This window comes from Carcharodon carcharias, chromosome 17, assembly GCF_017639515.1.
Source record: "Carcharodon carcharias isolate sCarCar2 chromosome 17, sCarCar2.pri, whole genome shotgun sequence".
Classification (NCBI taxonomy): Eukaryota; Metazoa; Chordata; class Chondrichthyes; order Lamniformes; family Lamnidae; genus Carcharodon; species Carcharodon carcharias.
In genome coordinates this window covers 92,195,515-92,218,324 of record NC_054483.1, presented here as the reverse complement: position 1 = coordinate 92,218,324, position 22,810 = coordinate 92,195,515, and the positions used below count along the sequence as shown (strand labels likewise).

At 41.5% G+C, this 22,810-nt stretch overlaps 1 protein-coding gene across 1 annotated transcript in view; it reads right to left on the bottom strand.

Annotated features, from left to right (window-relative positions):
• LOC121289836 (adhesion G protein-coupled receptor A3) overlaps positions 1-22,810 on the bottom strand; it is a 553,143-nt gene that overhangs the window by 274,947 nt on the left and 255,386 nt on the right. The window lies entirely within an intron of this gene.

The following is a 22,810-nucleotide window of genomic DNA, read 5'->3' as shown; positions in this document are numbered from 1 at the left end:
GTTTTGTTAATTTAGTTTAATTGGTTGACTCCAAAAGAGTTAAAACAGGTAAGACTAGTCAAGAACACTCATGACTCCCAATCATGCTCAAGAACCACATGGCACCATATGGGGAAGAGCAATCTGTTTGTTTTGCATGCTTGTCACTGGACTCATATCAACACCTTCTATCACTGAGGCACAAGTACGTACAATATAGAAGATGCAATGTGCTAATGCACCAAGTTTCAAAAGTACCAACCTCACCAGTGAACTCTACCAGTGAAGCACAAAGAACAACAATTCTGAAGAACACTTTCACTTGAAAATTCTCCTCCAAATTATACACAGTCCTGAAGTGGACATATGCTGCAATTTCTTCATCGTCACTAGATCATTATCCTTGAATTCTTTACCTAAACTATTGTAATTGCACCGCTACAACCACAAGGACTGAAGCATTTCAAGAGGAAAATGCCAATTATTACTTGCTCAAGACAACTAGGGATGGACGATGAACAAAGTAGATTTGTCACTTTACGCTTTCCACACAGTCCCTTCGAACAGTAAGCATATCAATCTGTTATCTTTATAGAAAACAAAGGTCCTTCCTCCTGTAGCTATCCACCTGAAATTAAAATTTTGTATCTTAAGAAAGTCAATGGGTTCAAGCACCACTTCAGAGAGTTGAGCATATAATCCCAGGCTGTTGCTTTTGTGTAGTATTGAAGAATTGCTACATGCAATATTTTACATCATCTCATGTAATATTTCTCTTTATGTAACAGTAGGAGCCTCAGCTTAAAACATCACCTGAAAGGTGGCACCACCTAACATGTAGTATTCAATTGGTTGGACTTATTTTTACACAAGTTCAAGAACTCATAATGCTCTGAGTTTTATCACTTTATTCTGTTTTACAAGTTATATAAATTCTGGTGTCCTAGTAATCACATAAATGAGGCAAAAATTTAAGTTCCTGAATATTTGCATGCAATTTTTACATCAAGCATTTCTTTTCTAGCCTCTAGACATGTAGATGCCAGTGTAATTTTCTCCTAATCTGTCTCTAGTTTCATTCATGTGGTTTGTCAACTTTTTTTGACAACACCAGCAATTACCTATCCGTAGCTGTCCTGAAGACATTAGGAGACTAATGTTACATGATCAGATAAAAGTGGCAAGTTCCCTTCCCTGAAGGACATCAATGACCCAGTTAGGTTTCCATGACAACCCTGCAGTTTTCACGGTCATTTTTCTTACTGTCAGTTCACAATCTGCAATGGTGGGGTTTAAACTCTTCGCCTCAAGATTGCTAGTCCTGTGCAAACTGATCATTCTTGTCTGGATATAGTCCCTGTCTGAAAACCATTATAAATATCATGCAATAAATGAAATACAAATCAAAAAGGTACAATTGTCTCCTTCTTGGCCAAGGGCTCTGAATATGTCCCACTGCTGTGCCAACTGAGGTCACCTTAACTCAGCAAACACCAGGGAATTTTCCCCCTGTTTGAGGGGGGTCTTGTGTGGGGGTGGGCGGGAGCGAGAGCAAACCCAATCGGCGCCCCCGATCGGGTACATGCCGCCATTTCACGTGGGCAAACTAATTAAGGCCCATCCAATGTGACACACACCCAAAGTGCTGTGTGGGCTGGGGGGGGGCGGTGGTGGGGAGGGACTCCCTGAGTCGGGGCCTGTGCTCCTTCGCACATGTACACGAAAGGGCGCTCCGTGCCTCAAGGAGATTAGTTTAAGTTCTGAAAAACTCAATAAAGAGAAAAAAAAATTAAGGACATGGCCCCTCATGTGAAAATGTCACATGAGCTGGGACATGTCCATTAATTTGTTCAAATTTTTTTATTTAATTAATAAGTCCTTCAGGAAACCTCATCCCACCCATGGATGAGGTCCCGTGAAAAATGCGAAGGCCGCCTGTGCTCTTTGCCTGCTGACAACCTTAAGGTTGGACGGACAGCATTCTTAACAACTTTAATTACTTTCTTAATAGCCTTAATAGGCCTTTGACAATCTAAATGACGCGCGGTGATGTTGGGGCGCCCACATGATGTCACCGTGCGCCATTTTACGCATCGGCGAGCAGGCCCTGCCCCCGTTTGGCAACTGGAAAATTCTTCACCAGAATTTAAAGCTGGGCCCTTCTCAGAACACAGCTGTGTGGAAAATGCTCTTTCTCACAAAACCCTTAATAGAGTTCATGACTTTTCAGTCAAATACCTTATAAAACTGCTGAGTAGTGAAGTAATGAGAAACAATCTGCATCTTGGCTTATCTAAGTTATGAAAATCTTTTAGCAATGAAGTATTTTTTGGGACTTCCAGTGTCAGTACAGTATATCCATACAAATGCACAATAATATTGATGTGGCATATATTAACAAGTACATGTGTTAGTACCTTCAAACAAAAGGCAACACTAAAATAGAACATTGGAACTTTAATCTGTGTTAACACTCTCAAAAATTACATTTGTTATATGAAGCCATATTTCAACACAATCTACTTCAGGCAGCTTAATTTTTTTAAATGGGGCAGAAATGTTTAGTTGTACATGTTTAAGAATTCGATTGATGTCCATACTGTTGTCCATTTGTGACTTAGTGATTGTTGGGAACTGGTTGGGCAGACTGAATGTCAGTAAAATTTATAAACCAAGCTCACATTTGAGGATCTTGGCTGTAAAAGGAACCTCTCCATTTTCTTCAAGCACGATTTTTGTTGAATAGCCTAGTTTTTTTAACTAACTTTAAAATACCAAATTCTAGAACATCCTGAGTTAAAATATTAGCTGTTTTGGAATATTTTGAAATGATTTTTAACTGTACAACTTATTTAAGTATGAAAGTCAATTCAGCTCCAGAAACAGTACAGTCATTGCATATTCTGTGACCAATGCAAGTAGCTGCAATATTTGTACATGATCAAAAATTGTCTATATTCATCTACAAAAGGTCTATTCTTAACAAAAGCTCCGGAGACACTAACATTGCCCTATTCTTTTACAGATACTTTAATTCAATCAACAACTATGCTTATAGTTTATACATATTTAATTTTCACACTACCTCTATTGCTTTGATGAAAGAAAATCAAAGCAACTAACTAACACAAGAGATTGTCCCTTGTTATACTGGCTCATAAAAGCATTGAACATGAAAATCAACTTCATGGGTTTTTTTGTTCCCAACGATTTGGTATCTACAAGAACATGCTGGATGAATATTATGCCGTTTGCTTGTGCCAAGAAAACAGTATATGTGAAGCGAATAAGGAGAAATTACTAGACCGAATCTTTTATTTGCACTACATTTCAATACGTCCCTTTATTCATTACATTTTCCTTCTGACTTCATTGGTCCTTTTCACAGATATACTACCTAAACAGACACATTCATAGAAACTGAATGACTCAACTCATGTGATCCAAAAGGCTGACGTTCAAAGGACAAACTTGGGCACAAATTTTTTTAAAGTTGGCGGGGGTCCACGTTTTAGCTAAAAAGGTTCCAGAGACCAGAATCCCAAAGTCCCACCCCCAAACCCGACAACAAATATATTCAATTGGGGTGGGGGGTGAATGTGGGTGGTTGGAATTTCACACATCCGCACTTCACGGAGATATCAGCACATTTAAAAGTGCAGCTGGCTTCAAACAGAAGCATTTTTGGCCATCAATGTTTTAGAAGGACAACATGAGCTTTAGACATTTGAGGAAAATGTTTGACCTACCCGAGTTCTTTGAAGAGGTCAGGTACCCTTTTGGAACTGTAAAGTGACCTCTGGAAGACGTCAGGTACCTCTTTGCAATTGTTAAGAATAGACATGAATGTGCACAAAAAGTGGACAAGCCCTGTGGGACCGCCAAGCTGTCAAGTTATTTAAATCTCCTGCCCTTTAAATTTTGGGAAAAAAAGCTAGCCTGCAGGTGAAAAAAATTGGTGCTTGCAGTTTTACAATATGTTTGTTGATGTAAGCCTGAGTTCTATTATTATCACATTATTTCTGCTTAGCTGCTTCATAACCTGTCATTATCACAGTGGAGGCCTGTAAATTTGGTTTGATTGACAGCTTCAAGTGGTTATAAACAGATTAGCTGTTTTTGGCATGGGGCTATGGATACAGATATTTGTCTTTATAAAGGGATTAAGTACTTGAAGAAGATGTTTGTCTTTATAAGGGTTTAGGTAAATCTGCTTGGACCTTGGGTGGGAAAGTGGGAGTACGTCCTTCATGGGCCCTCTTGTCCAATCATATGTCCTCCACAAAGTCTGCATCCCCCCCTTTGTGTGCCTACTTCCCCCCTGGCCTGTGCACCCCAGCCGACATTCCCCTCGTCCAACCTACCCAGAGCCTTCTATACTGGCCCCACTGAGAAACCACTGAGCTACCTGTCACCGACTCCTGACCCTTCTTTTTCAGGGCTGGATACACTCCCAGCAGTGGTCACCACTCCTGGTGCTGCTTCTGGGGCCGGAGGGCTGCTGGTCAAAATGAGGTGGGTCTTCATCACCTCAGATGGGTGTGGAAGGCCTGGCTCAAACCACTTAAGGCTCCTTAAAGTGTTAAATGGCTGCAGGGCAACCCATCGGCAAGTTTTATTGGCAGCGGGGGCTGGAAAACCTGCCACCTGCAAAATCCTGCCAATGGGATTTTCCTGCTTTAATCAGATACTTCAAGTTATCAATATTCAATATCATAGAGCAAAACTTTCAAACCAGATTAATGCTGGTATAGAAGTAGTACACACAGGTACATACTAAATATTCATACTTGACTCACTGGAAACTATCTGCTACTAGGTAGCAACTCCTCTGTAAAAGACACTTTCTACAAATTCAGGTTCACAATAAGGGAAACCAAAATGTTATTTCTGTTTGTATCCTGTAAATAATCACTTGCAGAGGCAAATCAAATTGATTGCTAAGTTACTAGTTATCTGAGTAGTCAAGTAAGAACACAAGATGGAATGAGAAGAAGCTCCTTACTGTACTTATTTAGTTAAGTAAAGGACACTGACTGTTTTCATTTCCCTCATCCTCTGGCATCATGTCCAAGTACAACCCATGTCTGCAGCATTAAGGCTCATTTTCTGCACTGCCTACTGGCATCAAGATGGGCAAGACAACCTCCAGTCACTGCACTGTTTAAGTCTTCCCTCACCCAGCTAACATCACGAGAAGCATTAATCTTTTCTTGTGTGAAGGCATGGGGATTGATCAATATATTTGTTCGTCTTTAGGTGTGTAGCATTTGTAACCTGTAGAGGTTTTACAGTTGTGCAGTGTAGTGGAATTGTGGTCCTGTAATGTCTGCCAAAATCTGGATAATGGATAATCTGGAACTCTACTGTTGCTAAACACACACACTACTGGCAAATACAGTCCTGAGGAAGTGTTCCTGATTTTTGTTCACACAACAGATGCTGCTGGAGATGCTGCATGACACCAACATTTAGTTTTTTATTTCAGGTTTCCAGTATTTTGATTTTGGCACACTTAAATAAGGTGATTGGCTGCAGTCATAACATTTGATTTAATGTTTTTAATGGCAGAAGCCTCTAAAGTCTACCATGCCCTGACCAACATTTACCAGTATCCCTCATCTAACATTACCAAAACAGTTTATCTGGCCATTTATCTCAATGTGGAAATTTGGTGTGTACGAATTGGCTGCCACACTTTCCTGATGTACCACAGTGTCCACACTTCAAAAAGTGCTTCACTGGCTATGAAGCTTTTTGATACATCCTGAGGACACAGAAGGCAATACGAATGATTCATTTTCTTTCAAAGGAAATAATAGTGTTTCACAGGTCTGTTGGTGAGTGCTGATACCACTGACACCAACATCTATAACTTCCTCTGACACCGCAAAACTTATTGTGCTTGGTACTAGAATGGGAGCTACAGGATTTTTTTTTGCAGTCTTTTGTTAAACAATAAAGGTATGAGGGAAAATTTTGTTTGCATAGTGCTGCTTTAATTTGTGCTATGCAGACTATGTCGATTCCCTGGAGGCAGACAGCACTGCCAGCTGTGGGTTTCTCCGCTGATATCATGGCGCTGTCTGGCCCCGGAGATTGACATAGTCTGTGAAGTGCCACTTGAAGCAGTGCTACTAGAACTTTGCTTTCTTCCAATGAATTCCCCGTTTGGAAAATCCACTCCACGGGATGATTCATCACAATATTGAACAACAACATGGAGTAAATCACAAAATGTGGGGGGAGGGGTGGGGTGGTAGCAACTTCCAGGAATGTATAAATGTGACAGGAACCCTGAGATTCAGTACCAGGTTGAACTTTCTCCAGCATTAAACAACATTTGTAATTTTACTGTTTTACTGGATTCCAATAAAACTGCAACAAGAAGAGAAGAAACAATAACTGGTGTGCTTTTGGGGAAAGATAGTCTAGTTTTACATGTCCAGTTTATTATTATAAAATTTACTTCTGAAGTTATTCCTTAAATTTAGACAGAAATAACCAACAGCTGACTGTGAGGAAATTCTCTGTCCAGGACAATAAGACATTCTGAATTAGGGCGTATTTGAAATTATCCTTCATTTTTCTTCAAGTTACATTGTCTTGCTGCCCCTTCAATTGCACCTTTGGCTTTCTGCTCCTGATTCCTCCCCTCGGCCCTCCCCCCCAACTTCTCAGTAGACCCTCTCTCCCTGTTGTGAAAAGCATGGAGATGTTCTTCTAAATGCAAATTAATACTGCTGTCCTCCAAAGTGTTGCCAAACTTACAGTAATTAGAAAAAGAGTTGTGCTACTACTGTCCTTATTAGTCCAACCTCTCACAGCCGAGTCGGCTGTGCGCCCGCCAAACTGTCAAGGGCCTATTAAGGCCATTTAAAACCAAATTAATTCAATTCAATGAGCTGCCCGTCCAACTTTAAGGTTTCATGAAGTGTTTTAAAATCTAATAAAAATTTATACTTTTATTCTTTGACATGTCCCAACTTACCCGTCGGGGAGGAAGTGCAGGAGAGGGTGCGTGCAGGCAGGCCTCCAATCGGCGCGCCGCCATTTTATGTGGGCGGGACAATTAAGGCCTGCCCAGCGTGATGTCCGCCAGGAAGCGCAAAGCGCTCCCTGCGCAGGCGGGTGGGGGGGGGGTGTGGGTGGGGGGGGGGGGGGGGGGGGGGGGGGTGGATTCCCTGAGCCGAAAGTGCTGGCAGGGCGCAAAAGAGCGCACTCATCTCCCTGAGGCTAAGTGCTGCCTCAGGGAGATTGGCGCCAAATTCAAAAATGGTCAATGGACAAAAATAAAATTTCCCTGACATGTCCCCTCATGTGACACTGTCACATGCGTTGGGGCATGTAAATCACTTTTATTCAAACTTGTATTAATTTTTTAAAAACCCTCATGAAACCTCATCCTGCCCGTGCATGAGCTTTCATGCTTTTTCTGAAGCCTGCCAGGGTTCCCGGCCTGCAGATTGGATGGGCAGGTCAATTAATTGCTTCAGTTAGTTTTTAAATGGTCTCAATAGGCCGTTGACAGGTCGGTGGCTGCACAGCTGATTCGGCTGCACCCCTGCCGACCTGAAAATTGAAATGACGCGGGGTGATATCGGGAGTTCCGCCCAATGTCAGCCCGCGCCATTTTACGCATCGGTGAGCGGGCCCTGCCCCCCGCCCGCCGACCTCAATACCCTGGCCCATGTGATACTGTCCCATGAGGGGTCATATTTTAAAAGTGTTACAAACCTTTATTTGAAACTTTAACACTGAAACAAATCTCCCTGAGGCACCTCAATGCCTCGGGGAGATCTCTGCACTCTTTCACAGGCATGCGCGAAAGAGCACAGGAAACCTCTCAGGGAATCCTCCCCCCACCTGCACAAGGAGCGCTCAGTGCTTCTGGGCGAGTGTCAGGTTGGGTGGGCCAATCATGTAAAATAGCGGCGTGTCGCCGATCAGGTTCGTGCCCACCCCCACATAACCCACCAACGGGGAAAACATCCTGGCCTTAGTGATGTCCAACAACTAGTCATAACACAAGTTCCATTTAACAATATAAATCAGTCACATCGTAGAAGCTGATTGGATCCCTCATTAGAATAAACACTCAAAGCTAGATTAACCTCCCCTAAAACCCCACCAGTTGCTATTTTCTCTGTTCCTCTTGCTGTTTTTTTTAGTCTATGAACTGCTGCCCACCCCTCTCACAAAAAAACATGCAAACACCATTTTATTTATAAAGAGAAACTTCTGGTTGGAAAAACTGTGGAGCTGCCTCTCATTAAGAATGAAGAATGTCCCCACAGGATTCCTCTAAACTAATTCAAATAGTGAGAATGGGTTAAAGTCTTATCAAGTGAGTTCACGGAATCCCACACTTCCAAAGAGCAGTGGTGCATTGAAATAGGACTGTAACAACATGTGGTCAATTCTCGGACCCATGTTCCACTCAACCTCAACTCTTCAGTAGAACTGAGAATGAAGAATTTAGTCTTGTGCCTCAGTAAACACTGACTACATAGTTTAATGCTGAGAAAAAATTATAAGCAGAAGTCTGTGTGAAGAGTGGATAATAAGCCAGTGGTTAGTTACTTAACAAACTGCTTGGTGCAGTTAATCCGATCCTTACCAATGAACCACCAAAAGCCCTATCTCAGTGAAAACTGGGGTCAAATTTTTCTCACTGCAATACTGTACGACACCTCCAGCAAATTACCCTCAGGCGTGGAGATAGTCTACAGAACAGACGGGAAACTGTTCAATCTACGCCACCTTCAATCCAAAACCAAAACCATTCCAACCTCAGTCATACAACTTCAGTATGCAGATGATGTTTGTGTGTGCACTCAATCAGAAACTAAGCCCCAGGTCATTGTCAACTCCTTCTCCGAAGCATATAAGAAAATGAGCTTTTCTCTAAATGCCTGGAAAACTAAGATCCTCTTCCAACCAGCTCCCACAGCAAAACACTTCCCCACATTGATTAAGATCAACAGCGAGATCCTGGAAAATGTGGACCATTTTTCATATCTTGGGCACCTCCTCTCGATGAAGACAGACAGAGAAAACAAATCTAATCAACATTTCCAATGTGACAGCTCAGCTTTGGCCAACAGAGGAAAAACGTATTTGAGGATCAGAATCTCAAACCTGAAACTAAGGTCATGGATTACCAGGCAGCAGCGATCCCTGCGCTCCTACATGCTTCGGAGATTTGGATGACCTACAGCAGTCACCTCAAGGCACCGAAGAAGCACCACCACCAATGGTGTCTTCGCAAGATCCTGGCAAGAAAGGTGGTCCAACAGCAGCATCCTCTCCCAACCCAACTTGCCTAGCATTGAGGCGCTAATCACTAGAAAACAGCTCCGCTGGGTGGAACATGTCAGTCATATGCCTGACACCAGACCCCCAAAGCAACTGTTCTGCTCGGAACTCAGCCTTGGCAGGAGACTCCTAGGAGGGCAGTGGAAAAGCTTTAGGAATGCCCTCAAAGCATCCCCGAAGAGGTCAAGCATACCCGCCGAATCATGGGAGTTCATGGCTTATGATCGAAAGCTCATTCGGGAAGGTACTGAACACATCAAGAAACTTCATCGGGAATGCGCAGCGGCAAAGTTGAGGTGTCAGAGGGAAGAGACAAACCTCTAAACAATCCATCTACAAAACCCTTCAAGCACTATCTGCCCTGCCAGTGGCAGGGAATGCAGATCATGCATTGGACTTATTAGGTACCTCAGAACCCATGGAACCAAAATGGAAGCAAGTCATCCACGATCATAGAGTGCTTTTGGGACAATTCCTTTTAGCAGCATGTTCTAGAGCCAGAAAGAAGGCTGTACTAGACCTGACCATGTGCACTCAGGCAGTATTAATTAAAGACCTCATAGTAAAGAAGCCTCTGGGTAGCAGTGATCATAACATCATTGAATTTTGCATATTCAGATTAAGGGAGAGAAGAGTGAGTCTAAGACTAGTATTTTAAACTTAAATAAAGGCAATTACATGGGTATAAACATGGTGCTGGTTAAAGTACACTGAGAAAATAGGCTAAGGGGTAGGTCAGTAGAAAGGTAGTGGCGAACATTTAAGGAGATATTTCATATTGTTCAGCAAAGACACATTCCAGCAAGAAAGAAAGACTGGTGCATTCAGATAATTCTGCATTTGTGGCTGACTAACAAAGTTAAAGATAGTATCAGATCGAAAGAAAAAGTGTACAATTCTGCGAAGATTAAGGGTAGAAAGTTGAAGTGCAAACGGCGCCTCCAATGGGGACGCGCTGCCATTTTACATGGGCGGGCTAATTAAGGCCCGCCCAGCGTGACGTGCACACAGAAGCACTGTGCACTCCCTGTGCGGGGGGTGGATTCTCTAAGCCGAGAGTGCGCTCTTTCCCGCATGCGCACGAAAGAGCGCATTCATTTCCTTGAGGCTAAGTGCAGCCTCAGGGAGATCGTCTCTACTGTACAAATTATTAAAAATAGAAGAAAATCCCTGACATGTCCCCTCATGTGACAGTGTCACATGAGTTGGGACATGTCCATAACTTTTTTAAAAACCTGAATTAAATTTTTTAAAACCTACATGAAATCTCATCCCGCCTGTGGATGAGGTTTCATGCTTTTTCTAATTCCCGCTGGGGCTCCCGGCCTGCCCGACAACCTTAAGGTTGGACGGGCAAGTCCCCTAATTACTTCAATGACTCTGTCAATGGCCTCAATTGGCTATTGACAGGTCGGCGGGTGCATAGTTGATTCTGTTGAGCCCCCGCCTACCTGAAAATTTAAATGGGGCGCAGTGATGTCGGGGGTTCCGCCCAACATCACCACGTGTCATTTTACATGTCGGCGAGCGGGTCCCACCCCCCCCCCCGCTCGCCAATGGGAAAACCCTGCCCTAATGGTAGGTCAGAAGATTGCAAGAATTTATAAACCGGCAACGAATGACTAAAAAAGAAATAAGGAGAGAGAATTTGGATTATGACAGAAAGCTAACCAGAAATATAAAACAGATAGTAAGCATTCTTAGAAGTAGTAAAAAAGAGAAGAGTAACTAAAGTGAGCTTGGGTCCACCAGAGACCGTGTCTGGGGAGCTAATAAGAAAACGGTGAAAGCATTGAACAGATATTTTGTGTTTTTCTTCACTGTAGAAGACACAAATAATATCCCAGAAATACTCGTAAATCAATAGGTGAAAGGGAGAGGAACTCAAAACAATTACAATTCCCATGGAAAGGGTACTGAGAAAAGTATTAGATCTAAAGGCTGACAAGTCACCAGGACCTGATGGAGTGCATCCAAATGCTCAAAAGAAGTGGCTGTGGAGATAGTAGATGCATTGGTTGTAATTTTCCAAAATTCCCTTAATTCTGGAAAGGTTCTAGCAGATTGGGAAATAGCAAATGTAACTCCTTTAGTCAAGAAAGGAGGGAGACAGAAAGGACCTAACGACAGGCCAGTTAGCCTAACATTTGTCATAGGGAAAATGCAAAAATCTGTTATTAAGAAGGTTCTAGCAGGGCACTGAAAAAATCTTAATTCCACTAGGCAGAGCCAATATGGTTTTGTGAAAAAGAAATCAAGTTTGACTAATTTATTTGAGTTCTTTGAGGAAGTATCAAGTAATGTGAATAAAGGGGAACCTGTAGATGTGGTGTACTTGGATTTCCAAAAGGCCATTTCATAAGGTGCCACATCAAAGGTTACTACACAAAATAAGAGCTCATGGTGTAGCAGATAATATATTACCACAGATACAGGATTGGTTAGCTAACAGGAAGCAGAGAGTAGGGAAAAATGGATCTTTTCAGGTTGGCAAGCTGTAACTGGTGGACCGCCACCATAATCAGTGCTGGAGCTTCAACTATTTACAATCTATATCAATGACTTGGATGAAAGAACCAAGTGTATGGTTGCTAAATTTGCTCATGACACAAAGGTAGACAGGAAAGTAAATTATGAGGAGGACATAAAGAGTCCACAAAGGGATTTTTATAGGCTAAGTGAGTGGGCAGAAAATTGGCAGATGGGGTATAATGTAGGAAAATGTGAATGCGTCCACTTTGGCAGGTAAGATATACATGCATTATTTAAATGGGGAAATATTGAAAAACTCTGTGTTAAGGAGGGATCTGGATGTCCTGGTACATAAATCATGAAAAGTTAGGTACAACAAGTGACAAATGGAATGTTCTTGTTTATTACAATGGGAATGGAATAAACAAGTAGGGAAATTTTGCTATGATTGTACAGGGCATCGATGAGACCATATCTGGACCATTGTGTACAGTTTTGGTCTCCTTACTTCAGGAAGGATATAATAGCATTGGAAAAAGTTCAGATAAGGTTCCCTTGACTGATTCTTGGGATGAAGGGGTTATTTTATGAGGGATGGTTGGACAGGTTGGGGATATATACTAAGGGCAGAATTTTCTGCCTACAGGGCAGGTGGGCCCAACCCAATCTCCCTTGGGCGGGGAGACGATCCCTGCCAAAGAAGTGGGCCCCACTGCTATTTTAAGTGGGTGGGCAAATTAAGGTCTGCCCAGCGTAGTGCCCGGCGGGAAGCGCTATGCAGTGCCTGTGCGGGGGGGAAGGGGGAATTCCCCAAATGCGAGAGTGCGCTCTTTTGCGCATGTGCACGAAAGAGCGCACATCTCCCTGAGGCTAAGTGCTGCCTCAGGGAGATCGCTGACAGCTTTATAAACTTTAAAATTGGAAAAAAAATCCTTAACATGTCCCCCCTCATGTGACAATGTCACATGAGATGGGACATGTTAATACATTTCACTAAAACTTATTACAATTTTTTAAACCCTACATGAAACCTCATCCCGCCGGTGCACGAGGTTTCATGATTTTTTCTATTCCCAGCCGGGGCTCCTGGCCTGCCCGACAACCTTAAGGTCGGACGGGCAGGTCCTTTAATTGTTTAAATGATCCTGTCAATGGCCTCAATTGGCCATTGACAGGTCGGCGGGCGCACAGCTGATTTTGCTGCGCCCCCGCCTTCCTGAAGATTTCAATGGGGCGGGATGATGTCGGGGGTTTCCCCCAAGATCATCCCGTGTCATTTTGCACGTCGGCAAGCGGGGCCCACCCCCTGCTTGCCGACAGTAAAATTAAGCCCTAAGAATGAGAGGTGACCTTATTAAACGTAGAAGATCCTGAGGGGACTCAACAGGCTGGATGCTGAGAGTATGCTTCCCCTTGTGGGAGAGAATAGAGCTAAGGGACACAGTTTAAAAATAAGGGGTCTCCCACTTAGGACAGAGATGAGAATATTTTTTCTCTCAGAAGGTCGTAAGTCTGTGGAACTCTCCTCCCCAGAGAGCAGTGGAGGCAAAGTCATTGAATATTTTTAAGGCTGAGTTAAATAAATTCCTGAATGATGAGGAGATTAAATGGCACAGGGGGTAGACAGGAAAATGGAGTTGAGGCCTCAATCAGATCAGCCATGATCTTATCAAATGGCAGAGCAGGCTTGAGGGGTCGAATGGCCTACTCCTGCTTCTAATTCGTATGTTCCTTTATTTTCACTATCTGCAAAACACGCATGAAATGACATGACTGTCTGTTCCATTTATTTTTAATTTTCTGGCGCTTTCCACATTACCTATTCCCATTCTGATCATTAATTCTTTTCTTGTGCTCCTCTCACAGGAGCAGAGACACTTGGAGGAATTGTCAAGGTTACTTAAGTTATCTACAGATCATATTACTCCTAAACAGCAATTTAAATTTAATGTAAAACATTCAAGGGATAATTTGGTGTTGAGTGGGAATTGGAAGAGTTTAGAGGAAGCAGAAAGGACAATGAATGCAAAGTTGGGGAGGGAGGTTTTGAGGAGGCTTTTGAAAGGTGGGAGAGACAAACTAAGACAGAGAGGATTTCTGAACGAAGGACTATCATAGCACAAGCTTCTGTTGGATGAGCCATGGATATGAGCTTGGATGGAAGGCTGAGGATTATTACATTTGTTGGCTCAGCTATATCATAGATCAAGAGAAGAAGTTTTGAAATAAAAGTGTTGGTATAGGATGCACAAAGCATCTCAAAAAAATATAGCTTTATTCCTCTCCACCACTGTTCCTTGACTTTGTTTGTTCTTGTACCTATGAATTATTCCTCGGGCTCTGCTATGATTCCTTCCACTTATGCCATCAATGACAGGATGATTAAAGCTTAGAAGATTGTTCAGTGGCTTGCTTGTTTGCTCATGGGTTTAAATTGTAATCTCCAAATTTATGCAGCATTTCATTGTTTCCATGCAGCATTCCATTCAGATTACATGCGAATATGTATACCAATATACGTAAACCAATATGTAACCAAGGAAAAATAAAATGCAAATGGCAACCAAGGGTCTCTCTTTCTCTGGCAATTACCTTTCAAAACAGATTACAAAAATCCACCAACTTTCAAAATGTTGTTATTCATCAGTCATGGGATGTGGGCATTGTTGGTAAGCTCAGCATTTATTATCCATCCTAATTTCCTTTGAGAAGGTATGGTGGGTCGCATTCTTGAACTGCTGCCATACGTTAGGGGTGGATGATTGGCTTTCAGCAACCACAACCTTCCTTTGAGCTATGTACGACTCCAGCCTTTGGAGACTTTTCCCCCCTGATTCCCAGTGACTTCAATTTTGATAAGATTCCTTGATGCCACACTCATTTAAAAGCTGCCTTGATGTCAAAGGCAGTCACTCGCACCTCACCTCTTAAATGCAACTCTTTTGTCCATGTTTGCATCAAGGCTGTAATGAGATATGGTGCCGAGTAGATTTAGGCAGAACCCAAACTGAGCATCAGTGAACAGGTTATTGGTAAGTTTCACTTGATAGCACTGTTGACTACACCTTCCATCTATTGGATGATGAATGAGACTAATGGGGCGGTAATCTACTCTATTGAATTTGTCCAGCTTTTATGGACAGGACATACCTGGGCATTTTTCCCCTTGTTGTGTAGATGCCAGTGTTGCAGCTGTGCAGGAACAGCTTGACTAGGGGCACAACTAGTCCTGGAGCACAAATCTACAGTACTGCAGCTGGGATGTTGTCAGGCCCATTACCTTTGGTGTACTTAGTGTGCTCAGCCATTTCTTGATATCATTTGTTGAAAACTGACTAGCATCTGTGATGGTTGAGACCACAGGAGGAGACAAAGATCGATAATACACTCAGTGCTTCTGGTTGAAGGTGGTTGCAAAAGTTTCAGCCTCGTCTTTTGACCTCCAGTTCTAACGCTGCCATCATTGAAAATGGGGAAGTTCATGGAGCTTAGTTGCTTAATTGTCCACCACCATTCACAACTGAATGTGGTTAGAACTGCAGTGCTTTGATCTGATGGATTGGTTGTGGGAATATTTAGTTCTGTCTTCTACATACTGCATCTTTAGCATGCATTTCTTCTTGTGTTGTAGCTTCACCAGGTTGGTGCTGCTCCTGGCATGCTCTCCTACAATCCTTAATGAACAGGGTTGATCCCCAGTCTTGCTGCTAATGGTACACTGAGGAATATGCTAGGCCATGAGGTTACAAGTCTGCTACTTCTTATAGCCCACAAAGTCTCATGGGTGCCCAGTTTTGAGCTGCTAGATCTATTCTGAAATTACTGCATTTAGCATGCTGGTGGTGCCACACAACATGATGTATTAAGTCAGAGCTTTGTCTCCACAAAGAATATGTGGTGGTCACTCATATCAGTACTGTAATGAATAGATGCTGCTAGATTAGTGAGGACAAGGTCAAGTGGGTTTTTCACTCTTGTTGATTCCTTCACCACCTGCTGCAGGCCCAGTCTGGCAGCTATATCCTTCAGGACTCAGCCAGCTCAGTCAGCAATGGTTGCAATTACTTCAGCATTGTCTTTTGCACTTTTGAGGATGGGGATATCTTTGAGTCTCCTCCTCCAGTCAGTTGCTTAATTGTCCACCACCAGCCACTGGATGTGCCAAGACTCCTGAGACTAGATCTGTTCCGTTGGTTGTGGGGTCACTTAGCTCTGTCTGTGGTGTGCTGCTTCACTTTGTGATAGTAAGGCTGTGGAGCCTTTCTACCACAGAATTTTCAAATATTGCCCCATTATCTACTACCTGTTATTCCCTAAGCCGGGACAGCTGAAATCCCTGCTGCTCTTGTGACTTTTGATAGGATGTTCCATTCCAAACAAAAGGCATCCTGCCAGGAAGAACTGTCAGAGGAACTGGTGTGAGATATGAACGTGTACAGCTGATGTCAAGGCAAAGATAGATAGGGATATGCTGCTCCAAAGGAAACAGAAACTCACCCAGCAAACTAATTTACCATCCTTTTGAAATACAAACATAAATTTCCCTCAATAATGAAGTACTTAATGGAATTTAATTACTTAAATAGGCCTTCCTTAAAAGAAGCCATAAAACTGATCTTGCCACTGTGAAGCAATCTAATCTTACTGAAAGACTGTAAGAATCCTGAATAGTTATATCCAAATTCTTAAACACTGCAAAACATAGGAAGGGAAACATGTGTTGTTTGGCCTTGCTAAAATAAACAAATTAATTTTAAGGGCACTCGTCACCCTTGTTGGGAAGTAAGAGCTGCAGCCGAAATCTGGTAACGGGACTCAGTCACTCCTAAGAGCCTAGATGTAATCCAAGTCACGGTGTTCCATAGAATCTATAGCTTTTCCTAGTATTACATCTTTAGTTTCCAAGTAAAAAATTAAAGTGCGGAGAAGGCAGTGTTAGTATGTAATGAGTTAAATCTAGCATTTTAATTGAAATGCCAGATTAAAAATGGAAAACCATCCTTACATGGATTGGTCTTCTCAAGATCCCAGAGTTTCCCACAGAGTAGCCTCCTTCTACTTAGCACCATCCATTCAGGATTAATCAGCCATCCAAATATTGGAAGCTAATAGACACCCAACTGCTTGGCTTTAATAAATAAATCTGGCTCCTTCAACTCTGCTGCCCTCATCTTGAAATATTTTCTGATCTTCCTAATAATCATTCATTCTCTCCTTCTTTACATTCTCTACTTCTTTGCTATGAATCTTCATATGAGCAACATTTTATTTATAAAATATTTGAGGGGGGGGTGGTGGTGTGTAAAATTATGACCTTGCACTTCCAGCAACAAGTATCACCCACCAGCAGCAATATTGGAAATGTGCCAATATTCCCATGATTTTTGGTTACATGCCCAAATTTCTACTTTACAGGACGGGTAGGAGAGGCTTCCCGTCATAAGGACGGATTTATAAAATGATTGTTTTCTGTCTACAGTAAGAATGTGGCTGGTATTTATATTTGATAGGCCAGAATTTTCACGCGTAAAATGATGTGCGGTGATGTCGGGTGCACGTCCTGATGTAGCTGTGTGTCATTCAGATCTTTCATTTAGAGGGCTCGTGCCAGAGGCGGCTGCGCACCTGCTACACTGTCAAAGGCCTGTTAAGGCCATTAAAAGAGCAATTACAGTAATTATCAACGCTGCTCATCCAACCTTAAGGTTAGCTGGCAGGCGAAGAACCCCAGCCTCATCCACGGGCGGGGTGAATTTTCCTTAAGGTTTTAATAAATAAGTAATTTTTTTTCCCCACAATTCTCAAACATGTCCCAGCTCATGTGACACTGTCAATGAGGGGACACCGTGTAAATAATTTTTATCTTTCTTTATTTGAAACCTTCAATATGAACTTAATCTCCCTGAGGCAGATCCGCGCGTCACGCTGGGCGGGCTTTAATTGGCCTGCCCATGTAAAATGATGGCACGCAGCCGATTGCGGGCAGCGATCGGCTTCGCGCCCACTCCCGGCCGGCGCGCCCGACAGGCAGAAAATTCTGCCCATTGAATCAACATAAACTGAAGCATCCTGTTATGTCCACATTTGGAGGGGTAAAAATGACTCTCTTATTCTACCACTCTAGGTCTGATCATAACAGGCCTTTTTTTTTTCATGAATTTGAAGAGGATGCCCTTTGCCAATACTGCAGGAGTCCCACTTCGTATGTTTTCAGATGATAAAGGATTAGTCAGACAGGTTTTCTGAATTTAAACAAAGATAAAGATGATTTTTTGTCACTACTTGTCAAATTTAGAAAAAAGCCCTGGGCCCACACACACACTAACACAGGTGGTAGGATAAGAGGATACTGCATTTTGCATTTTATGAAGAAATACACAGTTTTTTTATTCATTTATGGAATGCGGGCACTGCTGGCTAAGCTTTTTTTTCCTCATTTAGAGCGCATTTAAGAGTCAACCACATTGCTGTGGGTCTGGAGTCACCAGGCCAGACCAGGTAAGGTTGGCAGATTTCCTTCCCTAAAGGACATTAGTGAACCAGGTGGGTTTTTCTGACAATTGACAATGATTTTCAGGTCATTGTCAGACTTTTAATTCCAGATTTTTATTGAATTAAAATTTCTTCATTAGCCATGGTGGGAGTTGACCCCAGGTCTCCAGAGGATTACCTTGGGTCTCTAGAATACGAGTGCAGTGACAATTTCACTATGCCACCACTTCTCCTTGATAACCTTGTTAACTGTCCTTTCGTTGGTCTTAATGTCTTAATGGTCTTAATTACAGCTGTTTGGTTCAGTTATCTTCATGGATGTAATTGAATGGAGCAGATTTCCAGGTTTTATTCCCTAAAATTCTCAGTTTAGATCTAGATTTCTTTTCTCAGGATGATTACTTTGCATAGGTTGGCACAATACTTCTGTGAGAGAGGAGAGAGAGAGAAAGAGATAGAGTGAGAGAGAGAACTTTTTTGCAGCTTTTCAGTACTGCATTCTGATCTCTGGCTTGGCAAACAGTTCTTAAAGTCTTGTTGGCTGTATTTTCCAGAGGAATTTAATTAATTACATGTCTGCCATAGTTATTGCTTTTTAGAACAGGTCATTGCATTTGATGTCTCATCTCAGAAACATTTGAAGAGTTTCAGGAAAGTGTGAAACCCAACAGGAGATGGGTTTTTTCACGCTTCTCAGGGTGGTTTGGGTTTATGTTTCCGTTTCATTCCACTTGGGTGGAATGCAAATTATATATTGTGGCTGGCTGACAGTCCTCCATTGTCTTATAGCTTACTGGTTTTTTTTTAAATCCAGTCAGAGAAAGGAGATTTACAAAGTGTATCTTTTGTTTCCATTTTCCTATTTTGTGAATAGACTTTCTAACTAGTGATTGTACGAATATATATTTCTGCTCACTCAACTACTTGTAATTTAAGCCAGAGAAAGTGGTATCCTACTCTCAGGTCAGATCATCAATAAACGCAAAGCAACAAGCAAAATGCGCGGACGGATGACATCTGCGTGTTTTAACTTTTAACTACTGTACCTCAGACAGTAAACTGAATCTGTACGCTAGGTCTTTTCATTCACAATAATTGCTTTATTTATTCACTTTGTAATGAGATCATAACAGTATATTCTATTGCATTAGCTCTAAACATTCACAGCAGGAAGCAGACAACAACTGTGTTTTCATAACATATTGACAGCCATACCGTGCTGCTTTTCAGCCAACATCTGTTACCTGATGTGGATTGCCTCTGTTATTATCTGCAATTTGTATTTATTTGCTGGAATGTGGAGAGAGTATGATATTTTGTACCTCTGCTATAGTGTAGGAAGCAAATCTTTAAAACAGAATCACATTATTCTATGTTTCAAAAACCATAACAGCTGAAGTAAACGTCACAGAAAAACTCACTTGCTCAGTCTAATTAATTGCCTTGGAATGCGACCTTGACACTTATTCAACATGCACAAGTTCTCAATTGTTCTGAAATTCTGCACATATAAGGGGCAGTATGAAGAGTGTTTACTTAAGGTATGCTGCTGAAGCAGCATGCTATAAATACGCACACCATTGTTAAACCACTGAAAATTCTCACTACTACAGACTCTATTCCCAATGCAGCACAAAGTTTTGCACAGCGCTCTTCACCTTTGTGTCATTAATCACTTCACTGTCAACATGTGTGTGTGCAAGCACACCAACAATGTCACTTTAAGTAAAGTGTAGATTTTATACAGCCCATCTTGGTAAATATTAATGGAAAATCTCCTGAAGCAACAACATGCTGTGCGAGATTAAGATGATCACGCTGCATGTGAAGGACAAAGTAATTCGAAAATAGCTTGGCTGCTACATCTCTCAAGCAAATTTACACAGCGAATCACAAAAGGCTTCCAATTTGATTAAATAAAAACTGCTTGGATAACCTTATTTCCAGCAGTTAACCAACAATTTATAATTTGACTGTGATAGTAAACATACAAAACATTTGCTTTTTTATAAAATTAAAATTAAAAAAATCAAGTCTGAAGCAAACCCTGACTGCCTCAAGACTGTAATGTTTTGTGTTTCACTGACCTTGAAGCTCAGTTACAGCTTTGAAGCTCCATTCAATCCAGTTCTATTTGCTTTGGTACTGATGCTCATGATTCCCATCCTGCATCTGTCAATCACTTGATACACCATTTATCCTCTTTAACTCTCGATTCATGACTCTCAAGTGCCATTTTTGATCTAAAACGTCTGAAACTTCAAAGCTTCACTGTCCCACAAGGATGCACAATGCTTTTCTGCAGCCCAAATCTAAATTCAATGATGTTAAATTTAAGCAAAGGGCTAAAGATATCAGCTTTGAAATGCCAGTGTCCGTGCACACCTACAAGCTACAGAATAATTTTTCCTCAAGTTCTTTATATAAATTTGCAAGTATTCACTTTTAAATTAAGTCAAAATTATGATTGCACTATAAATAACAGCGGAAGAAATAACAGCAGAAACTCTGAATCTATCAAACATTTGTCAAAATGAGTAAAATGATTTTGTTAGAGACACCAACATTCATAACATTTCTAGACCCGTAAGTTCCATAAGCATTTATTTCATCCATCACTTAAAAATACTGCAGGCTCCATACTTTTATACATAAATTTATGTCGCCCAATTTTTTCCTCCATTTACCTTAACCCAATGTATGCATTTGTACATGATATAGCTCAGTTACTGTAAGAGGAAAGGATTAGACTGCTGAACTTCACAAAATCCCAACAGAAATACTGCTCCAGCCTGATCCAGACAGATACAGTGTCATTCTCACTGTGAGAAAAACTAGTTATCCTATCAACCAGTCTAACACTAGCTGTGTTGATGCTCCCTGCATGCATGAGTGGAGGGTCAAGGTGTCCATTAGCAGCAGGACTATAGCCTGCAATTATTCTGGTACCATACAGGTATGCTGTCCTTTTCTCCTGCTTGACACTCATGGCAGCTCAAATGTTTCATAAAAAACATGAATCATTATCTCTTTGTTTTAATGCACAGTTTGAGTACAATATTCATTTGAAGCAAACTATACTGCTGCTTTGCTGACATTAAATAGGAGATGAGAATAAATGTCCACCTGAAGTACTACAGTAGGAAATGCCATTAATCATAAAATAAACCAATTCAAGTAATTCAAGAAGAGAGAGATTTGGGGACTTAAACTATGATTAATGCCATCTGAAACATGAAGAGCTTTGGAGATCAGAGAGTTGGCAAGCCCTTGATTTTAATGTAATTTGCTGTCTTTCTGAAAAAATATTTCTTTTGGTACAAAGACTTAGATGGGTTTGATGTGCTGCCACCTTCATAGTTGGTGTCAATATAATTTCCTCTCCAAGTTGTCAAGTGCAGAACTTAAGTATTGCTGAAAGAAAGAGGCATTTTTTTGTCAAAGCTTTTTGATTTGCACTCATCAGGACAATTCACAAAAAAAAAACCAATCTCAGGGTAAACAATATATTTATACTGTACAAGAAGAGAGTGCTGATTGGTTGGCAAGTGGACTCTGATTGGTAGAGGCGTTGCCATGGAGAATGCACCAGTCAATGGTGGCTGACAGTTAACTGCCAAACATTGTTGAAATTTAAACCAAGTAGATTGACTCTGATTACTCAAGACCATTGCCCTGGGGAATGAACCAGCAAATGGTTGTCACTTGTTTTGTTTAGCTGAAAAAGGTGCAATGTGTGTACATGCTCTTTCTGTCTGCAAAGAATAGGGCTCTGTGTATTAATATATGTAGCTTCCAGTACATGCAAATGCACCACACTGCAAGCTCAACTGATGATCTTAAATTGTTTGTCAGAATGATTCTTAGCATACTGAGGATTATTTGGCAAATGTGGTCCAATCGCGGAATCACATCTAATGTTGGGCACTGTGTTTTGAATTTTGCAAGCACAGGTATGGTCCATACCTTGCCTGTTGCAACAGTGGAAGGGACATGCTGTTTGATACAATCCGCCAGTCTTTGGGGCATATAGCCTACATACCTAGCATCACACAGGCACTGAAATTCATATACCGCATTACTCATTTGTGTGATAGGCAGAATGTCTTTTTGACTTGACAGCAGCATCCTGTTAATGGTATTGCTACTGCATAGCAGCAGTGTGAAACAGCTAGCTTCACCTGTTGCTCATGCTTTTTCACGCTTCTACTATGCAGTTGTCTGACATTGGTATTTTCTTTGTTCTGATGAGTACAAGACAAAAAGCTTTAACAAAAGAATCTCCTTTCTTCAGCAATACTCAAGTTTTTTTTAACCACCAAACAACGTAAAGAATTATAAATACAGACAGAAAATTCTGGAAATGCTCAGTAGTTTTGGCAGAATCTGTGGTGAGGGCAACAAAGTTAACATTTCAGGTCATGACCTGTCATCAGTTCTGTGAAAGGTCATCGACCTAAAATTTCCAGCATATTCTCTCTTGAAGAATTTCAGCATTAACAGTAGTTTGTTCTTGTAAACAATTGAAAACTTGGTCTTGGGTGGAGAT